Raw genomic sequence first — 18,238 nt, 5'->3', positions numbered from 1 at the left:
AAAACAATGAAACTGAAATAAGTAATAGAAATCGTTAATCTTATTAAAAACTCTAATAAAAATGATTCCATATTCTTATGTCACATATACATATATTTTTGTATGCATTATATATTATATGAACAAAGATATGCATATCTAATGTTTACATGCAATGTTTATTTCATGAATATCACTAGACTGTATTATTTATTTCAAGAAAGTTATTTAAAGTGGTCATACTTCACATTTATTATTTTATACACTGCTTTACATCTTCATCTTAAGTTTGAAAGATACGGACAACACTTGGTAATAACTATAAGCAATATATTATATACAATGTCAGCTCAGTCTCTGTCTTTTTGCTAAGAAGAAAATGCATGTTCTATTGGAAGAATTTAAATAATGAGAACATAATGTATATTTGTGCCCTGTTTATGATCCTCCCTCTCTAGACAACGCGTGTCTCCTATTGGGCAGTGTAGAAATGCCCCTACAATGTTCCACCGTGGCAGACAATCTGGTGCGCCTTTGCGCGGAGGACATGGACTTGGACGCACCATTCTCTTTCCATTCCCTTACGCATCAGCTGCACTCCCCAGCTCACATGGTGCCCCAATGAACCCTCATCCTCACGCACCGTCCAACATACGATGGATTAACAAAAAAGAGATGAATGTCCGCACAGAGGACGGCATCAGCCTGTGCCAAAGGGCTCTCCAAATAGTGACGGAGCTGTGTCTTGCCGGGCACGTCGACCGGGAGAAATGCGCGGATATATTTCCACTGGAGAGCAACATACCAGGTAAAGGAAGTTCAGGTAAATTTAACTTTAAAAAATGTTTTATTATCCTCTCACAAACATATTCCCATGAACTCTGGTTAACGAGTTAAGGAGACTTTTTCTAAGCACGAGTGCGCGGAGTTAGTATACTGAAAGTTTGAAAAGTTCGTTCACGGGCATAGAAACTTACTTTATATTCATAACATTATCTGAAATAAAAACGGTTCCACTTGTTGATTACCAGTGCGCAACAAGTGTGAAAATGGCAGCTGAGTTCGTTGTCTCAGTTTTATTTCACTGGGCGGCAGGTACAAAAGCTACAAGGTAGCTACATCTTTTTTATACCCTTTTCCCCTAAGCGGTACATATTAGTACCTGAAGGGTACATATTAGTATACGTTTTCATAGGGTTCCGCCACACTTTTTTTATGATTGTGTACAATTATAATCGTCAAACGTTTTGTATTGCGTGAAAAAACTCGCGTGTACCACACGTCGACAATGCACATAAACCTGCATGTTTGTTTTTTTTTTGTTAATGTTTATTTAGCCCTGTAGTCCAGAGCAAATCAAAATGAAATACAAAACTACAAGTTGCATGGGTTTACAGCTAACAAAACGTCAGACAGTAAAGAATGTGCTTCGAACAGTGAGGACCAATGTGCGTGATATATTCACAGTAAAGTATGGCCAAGAGTGCATTGGAAGATAGAAATCAAATTACACTATGACATGCTTATGCAAATGATATAAATATATTTTTAAAGTCATTTTCCTATATTTTTTAGTGTCCATGTATGAGAGTGAGTCCATCCCTGAATCTCATTTCTAATTGGTTAGTCGCACCATTAGTATGGTGGTAAAACTCGATCCATTAAACAGCAATCAACTATAATTATGTGCTGCATTGTGCAGTCCATTAAGCAGCTGAAACTCTTGCACCTGTTGGACACGTATGAAAGTTCAACAGTGCCACTTTTTGCATCTTAAATTGACATTACGAGATATTTAACATTTAAAAAAAATAGCTCATTAATGCCTATGAAAGGACTGTTTTTAATCTTTGGACCACCAAACCGGGGAGCAAAATGACTCTGCTGATCTCTGCTTTACTAAACAAGCACATTTCAGTCTTCTTTTTTCTTATACCTTGCCCTCTCATTCTTTTCTTTTTCTCTCTCCCTCTTTCTCCTGTTTGTCTGTCATGCATCATTTATTATTGCTGGTCTTTGTCTGTCTCCATCTGGTGTTCATTTATCTCTTTCTCCTATCCTCGTCTCTTTTCTCCCTCACCTTCTGTTCTTTACGATCTTCTCAACACACTCTCCTTCCAATCTGGCCTCTTTTTCTGCACTCTCTCTTCTTCTTGTTGCCTGTAGACATCTCTGTAAGTCTCCTAGCTCTGGTCGTAGGTTTCTGTGGCTCGCCCTTTTGGTAGTCTCTCTCTTTGTCTTTTGGAAGCTGTGCTGGCCCATTTGGAGAAGCAAGGCGCTCTCATCCAATGCTGACAGCTATCCGCTGGGGGTGCATCCCGAGGCCCCCCCAGCCCCGGCCCCGACTCCGGTGTCTCGTTCTGTTTCAACTCATCCAGAGACCAATGCAATTGGAAATGTGGGAAGGCAGCCATCGCACATCCAGCACGAGGATGAGGAGGATAAGAAGAGGAAGGTACCAGAAGTAAAGGTCAATGGACGGAGCTCGGTTAAGATTTTGGAGGCGGCCATGAAGATCAGCCAGACGTTGCCAGACATCCCTGCTGAGGTGCAGCAGGCTCTGCGTGACCGTCTGAGCAAGCAGGCCAAAATCCAGAGGCAGACAACTGAACCTACCTCATCCTCCAGGTGATACACACATCTGAATGCCAAACAAATGATAAATTACAGTACACGGAGATCTCTCTCTCTCTCTCTCTCTCTCTCTCTCTATCCCTCTCCCTCTCTCTCTCTCTCTCTCTCTCTCTCTCTCTCTCTATATATATATATATATATGCACTGTAAGTCGCTTTGGATAAAAGCATTTGCTAAATACATAAATAACTAAATAATGATCAAATGATTGTTAGAAAAAATTTATAATATTAGTAAAAAATAATATTGGCATACTACATATATACTAGTTTACTATGTACAAAGGAATTCATGTATAAAATTTGTATATCACAACTTTTATTTTGACATATTTACCCTGTTGATAGGTGATGTCTCATGGTTACTACATACGCCCATTAATCATTACAGTTCACCAATCAGAGCCCTAGAGTCACATCGCCATGGCAACAGCATTAAACGTCCCCAGCAATTAAACAATCAGCTCTTCTTCTCTTTGTTTCATGCGGCTCCGTGTTTAAAGGAAGCAGGGATGTAATTAGTGTTGCCACACAATAGAGCTGACATGCTGCGACTGTTTGTCCGACTGGGGAAGTGAGGAACAGCTGTGCTCGGTTCCTTATGGAATCCGCTACTGACAAGCAACAGAATTGTTATTAAAAACTACAACATGGTGTAACAATAAGGTGTCCTTATAAATCGCACAATGACGAAGTGCATGAAAAGGCCAGGAGAAGTTACTCAAAGGGCATTGTGAAAGACTAGTTGACTGGACTTGGGTTGACACATTTTTTTCTTGTTTTCCTATTCTTCTGTCATTTCTTTAAATATTACCTTATCTGGAGTAAGAGGTGATAAAAGAATCAAAGAAACAATAAATAAATAACCAGATACTGTATGCTTTGAGATAGTTGCAAACCATGTTCAAAAGACTTTAAAATAGGCTAAATGTGACGCTATTTTCTTTGAAATGGTCATTTCATGCTATACCATCAATTGAAATTAACAAATTGAGCAGAACTGCTTTGGAGAAGCTAGTTCATCTATTTCTTATGAGTGAATGCACTATTGTTTTAAATCATTTAGTTTTTAGGGAAGAAACTGAAGATATATATATAACTGCTATTATTATATAACTTATTGTTTTACAGTGACTCAAATGAAGATTTCTAATATATGATTCACAGTCACAACACATTAGGTGCAGTAATAAATTCTATATTTTTTTTCCACATACCAAGCAAAAATATCCATTACATTTTTTTATATTTAATATTTAATATTGTAATATTTAAGATGGAATTCAGTTCCATTTCTATAGTCCTAAAGGGCTCGTGAACTCTGTCCGGTGTTTGTTAGTTTTTGTTTTTTTTGTACTGTGCTCTGAGGTCTACTTATAATGTTATCAAGATTTTTACATAAAAAAGCATAATAGTTTATTAGAAATAAGCTATTTTCTGTCCTGTTACTAACCCCTCTCATCAGAATGCATAGGCATGGCTGACTATTTTACCATGGTCTGGAATTTCATTAAAAATAAAGTTAATCCACTGCCTTCAATATAAGCTGTTTTTAGAGTAATGACGAAGTTTTGAATTCGGAAACTTACAGGAAGTTTATATAATACATTGACCTCTTATATATCAAATGATAAAGGGGATTTTGTTTTCTCAGTTCATGACCCCTTTAAAAATTGTAACTGAATTACTTTATGCATAATTAATTTAATTGCATGAGCATATTACACATTCCTGCAAAAAACGAACTTACTTTTGCTGTAAAATGATAAAACACTCTTATTAGATAGCTTGCATAAACTAAAATCCAAAATATAATGAGTAGAGAGGAAAATTTTATTTCACGTGTAGCAATCAGTCATCAGTGTAGAGTGCAACAGGTAACAGACGTGTCTGTGAAAAACAGGAATTTAATATTTCCTCTACAATCGCTTATATGGGAGAGTACAAACACAAATTAAAATCTGGCACTGGCTCACAGGTTCATTCATTATGGTTGGCAAGATGTTTCAGAAACATTGCCATCAAACACTGGATGGCACTTTGAAAAAAGTGCTCTTCAAAACATCAGAAGACAGAAGTTAATTACTCTGTCTACAATTTATCATTGCATTGTGATTGGATGATTGTGCAAACTGCAAGACATGATGTGCAGCAAATGTGCAGGTGACAGACAAGTGATGGACAAAATAGAGAGAGAAAGAGAGATTGACAGTCATTATGAGATCACGTGAGAAAAACTGCAAAAACAATTCTGTGGAAACACACAATCTGGTAAATATTATGATTAATATATCACAAATTTGTTAATGATATAATCCATCACTTTTTTGGTATCATGCTGTCATTGTCATTTGTTTGTTGTCATCGTCTTAAAGGTGCTATAGTTGCTAGGAAACACCGAGGATAAGTAGAGAAATATGATTTCCTCACAGGAGCCAAAATGAGGTTTTCTATAGTAAAAAGATCCCGACCTAACTATTGTTAATAAATTATTGTGAAGTCTAGAATATAAAGGGTTCTAAAAATTAAATTGCGGTACTTAAGTGGTTGTTTTCCAGTGCTAGGGAATAATTAAGTAAAAGGAACCTTTGCATTAAAGGATAATTAGTCAAAAATATGATTTTGCTGGAAAGTAACTTACACTCAGACCTTCCAAGTTGTAGATGAGTCATACCCCCCCCCCCCAATTAGAACAGATAACAGAAATGTAGCATTACATCACAGTCTCACCGATGGATCATCTGCATTGAATGGGTGCCATCAGTATGAGAGTCCCAACAGCTGATAAAAACATTGCAATAAATGTAATTTTATTAATAAGATTCGGGAGGAGCGCGTCAGAGACTTAGCCCAACCAACACAGGTGGACCATAATCAAGTAATCAGTCCCATAGTATAAATATCGCTGACTTACCTCTATCCATTGACGGTTTATCAGCATCCCTCCTCCACCCCATCTCCTCACTTCAAGTTCACTTTATAAATAGACGGGGAAGGGGGGTACTCTAAGTTCGGGCCATTCCCGAGCTCGGAGCCCTTCCCCGGACAGCACGCCAAATACGCATACCATACCTCAGCTAATTATATGCAAGCGTGAACTAGTGAAACATCCTGATCAGCAAAAAAAACGCTTGTTTGCAATTGAACAAATCCACTAAAAAATAATTACCCTTCTTATCTCATAATATTTATTTTTCTTGTGGAAAAGTCATCTTGTCTGAATCAAGAGAGAAATATGCACAAATCACAAACATTCAGCTTTTAACTTCAAAAATAGTTTAACTGATGGACTTGAGTTTACATTATTGCGTTGTTTTCATCAGCTGTTGGAACTTTCATTCTGACGGCACCCATTTAATGCAGAACTTCCAATATACATAAATATTTTGTAACGACTTCTCTTTTCACAGGCACAATTCTTTCCGCCGACACCTGCCACGGCAGAAGAATGTGACCAGTGTGGACTTCACCATGGACGCTCTACCTGTGCGCCAGTCTTCTGCAGTCAGTATCGGTCGTATCAAACCTGAGCTGTACAAGCAGAAGTCTGTGGACTCTGAAGAGGGCGCCAAGGAGCCAGTAGAGACGTGTGGCAAGCTGAGCTTTGCCCTCAGCTACGACTACGAGGAACAAGCTCTAGTGGTTCGCATTCTAAAGGCTCTGGAACTGCCTGCTAAAGACTTCACGGGCACCTCCGACCCCTACGTGAAGATCTACCTGCTTCCAGAGCGCAAAAAGAAGTTTCAGACGAGGGTCCACCGCAAGACGCTCAACCCCATGTTCGACGAGACGTTCCGCTTCCCTGTGGAGTACAGTGAGCTGTGCAATCGCAAGCTACACTTCAGCGTTTACGACTTTGACCGCTTTACGAGTCATGACATGATCGGAGAGGTGGTGGTCGATAACCTGTTTGAGCTGTCTGACCTATCACGTGAAGCTGTGGTTTGGAAGGACATCCTTGCAGCCACTACAGTAAGTACAGTGCGTACAGAAAAGCAAAGGTCATAACCAGTACTATCCTCAGATCCCTCATTGAGACCAGATTTCTGGCAGGTTTGAATTTTTGGATTCATTTTAAAGGTAGCAATCATGATGCATAATTTAAATGTGTATTTATGGGAAGTAGAATTTTAATTAAAGAATGTTTGTCAAGAATTTGTTGAATGGTGGCTAGGCAAAGATTTGTTTAAAAGATGAATGAACGAATGAACGAACAGAAATACAAGGACAACTGTATTCACTAACTGGTTACATACCTCTGCTTCAATCAAAGGAAATCTGACTGCACAAATGTGAAGGTCTTATTAACGGATAGATTGATCTGTTATGTAAAGCCAGGTGTCAGCAAGGGCTCATCTCCAACCTGACTCACCCTTTCAGGGCACCCACGTACCCCTTCCAAAAATAGATCCAATTGCCAGTTTCCAGAGCCACAGGAAGCATGATTATCAAGTCAGAGCCTTCAAACGTCAGCCATGACTAATCCAACAGGTGTGAAATGGAGTTTGTCCTATACCGTCCCACTGACTACAGAGTAGAGGAAGAAATGGTAAGGTCTCTGCACACTGAGTTTAAAATTTTTGTATGCATATTCCTAAAAATTGGTCACACACAGAAACTTAGCTGACTGAGTCAAATGTGTATTAATTAATATGTTGCGGAAAAATATTGCAAAACTACACTACATGGAGTCTTCAAGCAGAAGTAGAGTTCCCATTCAGGAGCATTGGGATCATCCCGGGTGATTCAAAGTTTACTTCAGGATGTCAGTGGCTCCGTTTGATGCTTTGCTAGCGATACATATTAAAGCCACATATTAAAAAAAGCCCACCATTTTCTGTGAACCCAGTGTGCAAGGATTGTTACGGTGCTTTGTGCTGCAAGACAAAGTAGACAAACTTAACAATCGCCTTTCTGGATTTTGGCGTTTGCTTGTATGGTGGCTCTGAGCTGTCAAAACACATCTGAAAATGCTTGCTACAGATGCAAAAAAAAGAAGAAAAATGAACTAGATCCGGATTTTTTATGACTGACAAAAAATTTGGAGGGATTGCGTAAAAGTGATTATAATAACGTGAGTTCGTATTTATTTTTTAATGTGCAAAAATTTCGTACAAAAACAATCTTTACCGGCAGTATACATTTATGACAGTTACCATATATATATATATATATATATATATATATATATATATATATATATATATATATAATTATTATTATTTATTTTTTTTACTTTCTTTTTAGGTTCCTTAGTCAGATTGGCCCTCATGATAATGAAGCCTACTCATTATGTCTCAGATACATTTTTTATTTTAGTTCACCTTAAAATGAAAATTCATAATTTACTTACTCTTTAAAATCTGTATGACTTTCTTTCTTCTGCAGAGTATGGATTGTATTTTAAAGATTGTCACAACAGTTTTTGTTTACAGAACAGTTACTATACCATTCAATGGGATCCAAAAATATCCTCTTTTTTATTTCACGATTAAAGTCATATAGGTTTGGAGTGACATGAATAAATAATATATATATATTTTTTTTATTAACTATCACTAATAGTTAGCACTTGAATAATATTGAGGTATTTAGCCTTATGATGAGCATACTAGCAATCTGAAAGAAAAAAAAAAGTTATAAAGATTGGGCAAAGAAAAATGTTTTGGTACTTAGTTCAGAATCTATGATTTCTCACATCACCTGAAACATTAAACCCTAGTTTAAGTGGTAATATGCACACAGGTTTGACTTTATATATTATTACATAGATACTGACTTGTTAAACTGCTAGATGATCTGTAGAGGTGAAAGGCATCATTCGTCACACTCACCTCACTAACAGTGAGTGACTCAGAAGCATTTAACAATGCAGTGTATGGAGGTGCATATGGGCCCGAGCATATTGGGGGGCCAGCCGAGCTGAGGGGAACTTTTAATTGAAACGAGGAAATGAATTTCCCTGCAATTTCCCTGAATTTCTCTTGTCCAACAGTTTATCAGAATTACCGAGACAGGAGCCCATCTCTTTTTTCTCTCTCTCTTCCACATTACACAGCTGCTGTTGCAGCCATTAAAATAGTTCAGTTTTGGTTTTTAATGGCAAAGTGGTAATATTTCTTTGCATTTTTTTTATTAATTTCATTTAGAAGTATGTTTGGAACATTTTATGTTTGTTAAATTAAGGTTTTTGTTTTCTAAAGGAACAACCAAGTGGCTGGCAGCAGACAGTGAGTTGAGTGTATGTTTGATCAATTTAGCCTTTTCAAATCAATACGTCGACATAAATCACTTTGTGCATTTCACAGTATTAATTAAAATTGTTTATCTAGATAAATGTGCATATCCATTCGTTTGTGCTGAGAGTGGAAGCTGAATTGCACTTTGAAGGAGATAGGAGGTGCATGTGCGATAACTAGCATTTTTTTTAATAACACTGGAAGCTTTAAATATGACATCATTTTTAATACCCCATTTGAAACTGGAAAGTCATCCGTCATACTTCACATTTAACATATAAAACAGCAATAAAATGTAGACTTATTGACGTTTTTTAAAAAAATTTGACATTAGTTTGTATTAAATTGTTCAGATTCGTTCATGCCCACATTCAAATATTCATGTTTATTTCGTGCTGCAAATATTAAAGAGGAAAATATAACTGATTCATATGCCCCTTGAACTGAGGAGAATTATCTTACAAAACATTAAAGAGAAAACACATTTATTGTTTGCATTTTATCATAAAATTGACAGAAGCACAAAGCTGAGATTATTGGGTGGCTTGCATGCCACAAATAAGGAATGGACTTGAAAACTTTAAATAGAATTTCCAAGCATTCAGCCTATACCGTAAAACAGTGTGTGAATAGTAACGTTTAACGTAACGTTATTTAAACGTTAACAATAGGGAAAATCAACAATAGGGCCCAAGTTAAGTGTTGAAGTTTGGGTGGTGGTGGGGTGGGGATTTGCATATGGCCCTGGGGTTTACTTGCTATGCCACTTGTCCCGTTGCCTTCTGCTTCAAAGACAAAGTGAATGGTGACAGTTTCATTTTGTTCACCATAGAGAGAAATCTGTGGTGACTCATTCCTGTTTGGGAAACGCAATCTCCTCCTCCTACTTGTTAGATGCATCAGTCTCTTTAGGGCTCATTAATTTCCTGATTGTGTTTGTTGTCAGCATATTTATTCATTTCCCTGTTGTTTGCTCGACCGGGATGCACATTTCTGTGCCTGTCAAATCACTTCTGTTGTGTTTTGCTAACATTTGGATTGCTCTCATGCTATTTCCTTCTCATTCTCTTCACTGACTATTGCTTTGCCTCATAGCTACAAGACAGAAGTATTGATGTTTGGGCTTGGAAAGGCGGTGGAGAGACTTCGACTTATTGTGCTCCGTTATGAGAGCATGAAAACTGCCCTTTAGGGACAAAAACTGACTCTCAGAACCAGACCCGCTGCTCTTAGGCCCCTGACTGCGGAAAGAAGCTAGTAACTCTCAATTCCTAAAACAGTCAGAGCCATAGATTGCAGCCTTGCTCTGTTACACTTCCGACTGCACATTGAAACCCTATGTTTTATCTTAAGCTGACATGAGAAGGTCTAATTTTGTACATTGCTACTGTGGCACAATGCCATTTCAGATCTGGAGGAGAGGAAATTGGCCAGCCAAAACAGGAAGGGTATTATTGCCCCAAAAAGATTTGTGGATTTCTTTGGACACGAACACTGATAGGAGACGTGACTCTAGAACTAGCCCGTGGCTCTCTGTATTCAACAGTTGTGCTGTGGATAACAAGAGCAGTCAGAGGAGGGGATAGGACGTGACAGAAATGGGTTTTGACATCATATTACAACAGAGTAGGTACCACATCCTCATCTGATATATAATCTGTGTTGATCTTGTCAATTACAGACAACAGTGTTTCTAAACAAACTTTTTTTTTATTAGATTTTCTTTTTTTTATTAGATTTAAAATAAAAAAAATATGATTACTATAATGAAATGTGCCTCATGATAATGACAATTAACATGTACAATATTGTTGGCAAAAAATTCTAGATTATTTTTTCTCAAATGGTTTGGAATTCACTTTATAGAATGATAAAAAATTGTAAATTATACCTAATTAACAAAAAATTATTAAATATTTGGTTTCATTTTGCACTTTCTTGGTAACTAAACCATTATTTTTATTGACTAAATGTACTTTACCATTGAAAAGTTTGGAGTCACCATGACTTTTATTTAGTAAGAATGCTTTAAACTGATCAAAAGTGACAGCAAATACATTTACATTGTTACAAAAGGTTTTTGTTCCAAACAAATGCTGCTGTTTTGCCATCAACTGTTTTTGATAAAAGAAGAGATATATTTCCGCACCACATCAGCATATTAGAATAATTTCTGAAGGATCATGTGACACTGAAGACTGGAATAATGATACTGAAAATTAAGCTGTCAGCACAGGGATAAATTACATTTAAAATATATATTAAAACAGAAACCAGTTATTTTAAATTGAAATAATATTTTACTGTTTTGCGGTATTAAATTAATTCAGACTTAGTGAGCATAAGAGACATCTTTCAAAAACATTAAAATTACCCTAATCTTCTGAACTTTAGATTGCCATTGTAGAGTAAAACTGAATTAAAGTAAATCAATATGATGAAATATTATTTAAACAATAAAAAACCACCAGACAAAAACTCAGTGATCAATGGTATTGGGAAAATGCATTGCTTTGGAAGGCTAGAAAACAGGCATGTGGTACACCTGAAATTTAAACAGTACAACAGTGGTTAAATATGTATGTATCTCCCCATTACGCAATCAGTATTTAATCTTTACTTGGACAGATTAATCACTATCTTTAGCTGCCTTTGAGAGAATAATGGCTGTCTTATTCCAGGAGTGAGAGGCTGTAAATACCAAAATACATACTGGCCTTTTAGAATAATCTTTACCGCCTCTGCAAAGCTAATAAAGGTCAGGGAAGCTAGATTTGTCTCATTCAAAACTGAGTTATTTAATCGCAACAAAACCAGCCACCCAAACTATACTTCCCACAGTAACACTTTCTCACACACAAACACAAACACAGCCTTTATGAAAGTCTTAAAGTCTTTCTGGAAAAGCTTTCTTTCTTAGAAATCATATTTCTTTGTCACTGAGTTTTTTTTTTCCCTGAAGTTTTTTTTATAGACATATCCTCTCTCTAGATTTAATATAGAAAAGGGATGTGTTTAAACCTGATGAGCAAACATTAGTCCAATATCTCACAAAGCTATGTTGTTGATGGCGAGGCAAATAAAAGTCTATTTGGAGAGTCAGTCAATAAGGATTTTGTTTGCAGTCGCATCAAGTGCTCTCTAGAGATGCTCTCAAGCGAAAAATAATCTTACAATATATGCTGAAGATCCTGCAGACCATTTTATAAATCATTTTTAATGCTATTTTAGGACACTGATGTGCAGACATTACTTCTCTCAGCATCCGACTATCCAAAGTTTTCTATCAGATATACAATATCTCAATATTTTTCTTCTCAATATCCTTCTCTCTCTTTCTTTTTTTTTCTTTCAGGAGAGTGTTGATCTGGGTGAAATTATGTATTCCCTTTGCTATCTTCCCACGGCTGGTCGCATGACCCTCACCGTAATCAAGTGTCGCAATCTGAAAGCCATGGACATTACCGGCTACTCTGGTCAGTGTTAACCCTTATTTCCTGTCCCTCACAATTTTACCATCTTTAGGCTCATGTTTATCTCCAGCATACCCCAAAGCATTTGCTTGGCAGTTTCCAGTAATCCAAAAGTTTTGTTAGTTTAGATTAACTAGGATTTGAGTTAAAGGGGAAATCAGACACCCTTTTCCCACAAATTGAAATTATTCATTAGGGTCTTCGAATGAAAAATTCACTTTTACATGTACTTTGAACTGAAACTTGGCAGTGTTATTATTTTTATTATTGTCCTATATTTTATGTAGACAGAAACTGCTGAAACCTTAAGTAGCATTTGTATTTGTATTTAAACTTGCACAAAAAAAAATGTCACTGGTATCAAATAAATTATATACGGTTTGTAAATACAAAAATATATTGTAGAAAAATACAGTAAAATGAATCCAATTAAACTATTGGCAGACGCTTCCTTCCCCAGTCAATCGGAAGAAATTAATTGCATTTTGTTTATGCCTGAGTCTCTGCAAACCCAAAATGATATACAATTTTTCATTTCATGCATGTTATTAAGTTTAAAATTTGTTTATTTATGAGTTCTCATGAGAGCGGGAAAAGTCATCAACAGACACATCAATGCTAAGCATGTTTTGTGAGATATTAAAATGCCTGTGGGCTCTTGGCATATCGCAAGCAGAACGTGTTAAGAGAGCTTAACAGGAAAAATAACAATTATAACACTATGTGGAAAAACCTTTTTAGTCATATTTCAGATCCGAAAAGCTCCAAACACATTCACCTTGCTTCTTTCCACAGATCCATACGTTAAAGTCTCCCTCATATGTGATGGTCGGAGACTGAAGAAGCGGAAGACGACAACCAAAAAGAACACACTCAACCCTGTCTATAATGAGGCCATCATTTTTGACATCCCTCCTGAGAATGTGGAGCAGGTCAGCCTGTCCATAATGGTGATGGATTACGACAGGTCAGTCCCTGCTGCTTCAGATAATTTTAAAAAACAATAAGCATGCTGAAAATAACTTATTCTGACATGATGATATTTATGATTGTGGTTACAATATTAATTCAGATAGCATGCAAGCAAACCACTTATGCTTGGCAACTCTTACTGAAATATTTGTAACAGTAATGTAGATACTTATAAAACTCTGCTCCGCTGTGTAATTAAGGGCAGATTATGCTATCAAAACATTGTTCAACCATCAGAAGTAAAATATATATGTAGGTGGATGTGGGAGCATTTATCCAAAGGTCCTGTTGATCAAGTATGATTGCTTTTATTTCAACTGGTTTCCTTAGTCTTTTTAACTGGATCGAAAATGCACATCCTTCCTGTCATAAAATGTCATGGGAAGATAGTAAACCACTAAAATAAAGTCTTATGTTTTGTTTCTCTTTCAGAGTTGGACACAATGAAGTGATAGGAGTATGCAGGACAGGGCCGGATGCAGAGGGTCTTGGAAGGGACCACTGGAACGAGATGCTGGCTTATCCACGCAAGCCCATCACCCACTGGCATGCACTTTGTGAGGTGAGAAACTAGAAAGTGGAGCAGAAAGCCAGACCCAGCTTGCACTTTCCCAATAGTAAAGATGTTGCATTATGTAGTTTTTATGCCTTGCAAAATGTAAACATTTGGATTTGCGGGATTTATTGATTAATGATTTATTATTATCCAATTTTGTCAAAATGATTTTTTTATGTCAAATTAATTACATATTTATATATTTTCACTGGGCCCAATGCAATCTTTTAAATATCATTTACACATTATTATGTTTTTACACCTATGTGTTGCTAAAAAAATTACATAAAAAATGTACGGTGGGACCAGTACAAATGTTGACAGGGTGGTAAAAATGTGAACTATTGAAGAAAAATAACAATGACAACTTTATGTAACAGTGTTATGTAGATTGAGCCTTGATATAGTGCTTTTTGGCTAATTCTGATCCATTTGCCAAGTGTATTTAAGTATAATATTTCCTAAACTACTCTGTTGTTATGTTTTGGTCTCATCCGTCCCTGCAGTGGCCTGGAAGAGCATCCAGTTTTGAGAGTCAAGGATCATGTCCATCCCCAAAACCTCCACAGACCCCATAACACCCTGGAACACAAATCTAATGGCAAAACATATTTGGTTTGTATAATTAATAGGGTATATTTTTCTCTAGTTTTAGCTTGTTGCATTTTTCTTTGGCAAAGAATTAAACATGACTGGTATGCCTGCTACAGACACAATCGAGTTTCCACATCTCACAGTTTCTTTGACATTTTGCTGGTGCTGAGTTTATGAGCTCCTAAAACAATAGTTTTCAGGTCACTTTGAAGCTGACAGTGAAATAATGTGAAGTCTCTTGCTGTTTGACAGTATAATGATGACATGTCAGTTTACAGACACATGAAATGATAGTGCTTATCCTGTCATATTCTTGAACATTTCAGATACATATTCCCCTGTCTGGTGAAAACATTTGACAAATATGATGCAGGGTTTGGGGAGTGAAAAAAAGAGGTGTTTGAATAAGAAATCAAGACTGGTTTGGTATGCAAAACCTTCATGCAATCATGTGATCAAATGGAAAACAATGGAGATGTCAGCATTGTTACAATTATTTATAAAGAATCTGGTTCTCTTTAAATTTTGATGACTTTAAAATTGATATAAAACAATTATTTATATCAACCAAGACAACTGGATGTCAAAAGTATAAATCTTTGTGTTTTATCTAATTTGAGACAGGATGGATATTTCATTTATCACCAAGACTCAGAGAGGCAATTATGAAGGAGAAAGCATATTCAAAGCATGTTTACTGTACGTACAAACTGAATCTATTTACTCATTAAAAAGCTTTCTAAAGACTCTTTATTTTAATAAAACTGTTGTAGCATACTGATTTAAAGGTATTTAAATGTATTGTAATTTGATTATATTAACATTTAATGATGTGCTCATTATACTTGAACATTGTTCAAGTTGTTAAATAAACGGAAAATATTACAATAATTCAATATTGATGTAAAAAAAAAGAGCACAAAATACAAAATATATCAAGCAGGAGGTCACTAAAGGCTAACAGCTGTCATAACATACCAAAATGTAATTATAATTAGCCATTTTTTTTAAAACCGATTATTTTTTTCTTAGCTAGCATGTGCTGAAAATTATGGTCAAATGGAACATCTAGAGTAGCCAAATGATGTAGCATGTTTTATTATAGTTGTTTTTGAAGACAAAAATACGTACATACATTCATTTCAACTCTCTTCAAATTTATGAAACACTTGCCTAATATTAAATTCTCAAATCTAAAAACAATCATCCCACTCCTCAGTGTTTGAACAACTAGAGAAGTAAATTGACTTTTAATGGTGTCTGGCACCCTCACAAAGTTACACAAAGTTGTGTGTAAATATGTTAGAAATGATTCCATCATGTGAATATTAGCAAAATCTACCACATGCAGATCCATCTTCAGATGAATATATAGCATCTAAAGCAATTAAAGTGATTGAAACATCGTTTTCTGCATAAAGAGAGGTGAAGCACTGCCAACCACACAAACGTTAAGTACAATGGAAAAATTGCTCAGTGGTAATTTAAAATGGATGGACAATAGAGAAGCCTTGATTTACTTTTTTTTTTAATGAATTTTGTCTGTTGATTAGTATCCATGTAGTTGAGTTTTGTTATGTAAGAGAATTAGTATTCATTGTGTGAAATCATCCAGCATCTAATCAGTCGGTATGCAAATAATATGGTACATCATGGTAATTTCACACCTAGGGCCTCATTTCTAAAATGTTGCACAGAAACCATCCTAAATGTGACCTTACAATCATCTCTCAAATATGCATACGTGTGATTCATAGAATGAATGTACACACAGAAAACGCATGTACGCCTCTCTTTCAGATGTGAAATCGTGAAAACTTGCACGCAACTGATTGCTTTCAGCTCGCTGCCTTGTAAACGACTCCTAGTCAATGTCATTAACATATAAAAGATCACCATTCATCATCCTAGTCCTTTCATTTAGAACAGTGAGCCGGAAGAACATCTTACATTTACAAAAACCGGCAAGTGTGTACTTCTGCTCAGACCCTGACGTTACACTAAGCACTTTTCCACATCAAAGGAAGTTTTTACAAATATGAGCTTTGGCGTGGATTTAAGCGTATGTATATTCTAAGATTAAATCTGTGCATACAGACACTTTATAAATGAGGCCCCTAATGTTTTAAAGCTGGACCCTGACAATTGTGTTTTCTGAGTATATTCTGGTGTGTCCATTAAGTAATAATGCAATCATGGCAATTACACAAATGGCTGTGTACTGTTATCTTTCATTTGCACAAGACAGTTTCTGCCCCAGAGCTCGGTCGGCGTGATAGAACAAAGATGTAGTATTCTTGTAGCATGCTCATACCAGTATATTAGATATTGTTTAGAAATGTATACAAATATTATTTCTGAAAGGAATTATTTTTTATTTCATTTAACTTTGCCAGATTTCTTCGAATTGTTATGTTGTGAAAGTGCATTTCTATGGATTGTTTGGTGATTGGTTTGTACTATGGGCTTGTGATCTTGAATAACTTTATACACAGATTGCATATATTGTGTTATGGCCTCTAAAAATTGTAAAACTGTTTTGGTTAGCACTCAACTTGCTAAGATAACTTCTTGTTCTTGCTATTAATGAACTGCTTCTCGGTGATTCTTTGTCATTCTTGCACCGGACTAAAATGATCGCTATACATGTAGTCATGATGTGTACAGTTTGTGATAACTTTTGTAAGAAAAAAAACAAAAATGCACTAAATATTTGAAATACGATTTTACTGGATGTTTCAAATGTATTTTAACTAAATAAATTCTGAATTGTCGAAGTGTATTTTACAATTACTCAGTTTTTCATAGCTCAAAGTTTAAACTTAAAAAAAATCATGACAGATTTCACATAAAATGATGTTGTACACATACAGTAGATAGTATTATAGTTTTATGAGTATTTTTATAAGTTGACTTTTATAAGTTTTTTTTTTTTTGGTTATCATTTTAACAGTTTTTTCACTTAAATTGCATAATATTCTAATTACTCAAATATTCTATTACAGAATATCCTATTATATCCCTTACTATAGAATAAATGTTAACTCAAAATGACACGGACACTTTGAAACATTTTTAATTTGCCAATTTCAGAAAAAGCAACTATGGGTAAAGTAGAAAACGGTACGGTAAAAATGATACCGTATCTTCTGAGAGATGATGGACGTCTTTCAGAGAGCAGGAACTGAGTGAGAAAGCTCTGTATGCTGCACTGTACCAATTTTTCAGACAATTTACTTAATGGCATCACACTGTTCAGATGTAATAAGGCTTTCTCTGATATTTAATACATAATGACACAGACAGAGGGAAAGACAGCAAGAGCACCAGAAAGAAATACCTCAAGCTTATTAAGAAAAGCAAGAAATTTAACGGTTTGTCAAAGTGTCTCATATTTTATAATATTTAAGTGAAAAATGCTTTTACAATATGTTGAAAAGCCCCTATTTGGTCTCTTATTTTGCTGAAATCACTATAAAAAAAAATTCAAAATGTAATCGCTGAAAAGAAGCAGCTGTGAACTATTCATGTTCAGATAACGTGTTTGACCCACATCAATACTGCATTTAACAAGAGACCAGAGCCAAACGGCTAAAAGAGAAAAGAGAGGTACCAGTGACATGATGCAAGTATTGAAGAATAAAAACCAAGCTTAACACAAAAGGAGATGTGGTTGAATGAGGCAGAGCTTTCTATCTTACCTCTGAGCCTCGGACTGCTAAAAGGTGCCTCATCAAAAGCCTGGCACACCTAAAAAAATCTTGATCGTGCTGACAGGCAACTGCTATTTCC

At 35.8% G+C, this 18,238-nt stretch overlaps 1 pseudogene; it reads left to right on the top strand.

Moving 5' to 3' along the window:
- The first annotated feature begins 480 nt into the window (after window positions 1-480).
- LOC113069025 (synaptotagmin-10-like) lies at window positions 481-17,144 on the top strand (annotated as a pseudogene).
- Window positions 17,145-18,238: the final 1,094 nt, after the last annotated feature.

This window comes from Carassius auratus, unplaced genomic scaffold, assembly GCF_003368295.1.
Source record: "Carassius auratus strain Wakin unplaced genomic scaffold, ASM336829v1 scaf_tig00000492, whole genome shotgun sequence".
Classification (NCBI taxonomy): domain Eukaryota; kingdom Metazoa; phylum Chordata; class Actinopteri; order Cypriniformes; family Cyprinidae; genus Carassius; species Carassius auratus.
The sequence above is the reverse complement of the archived record's forward strand: the minus strand, read 5'-3'. Positions and strand labels throughout refer to the sequence as shown.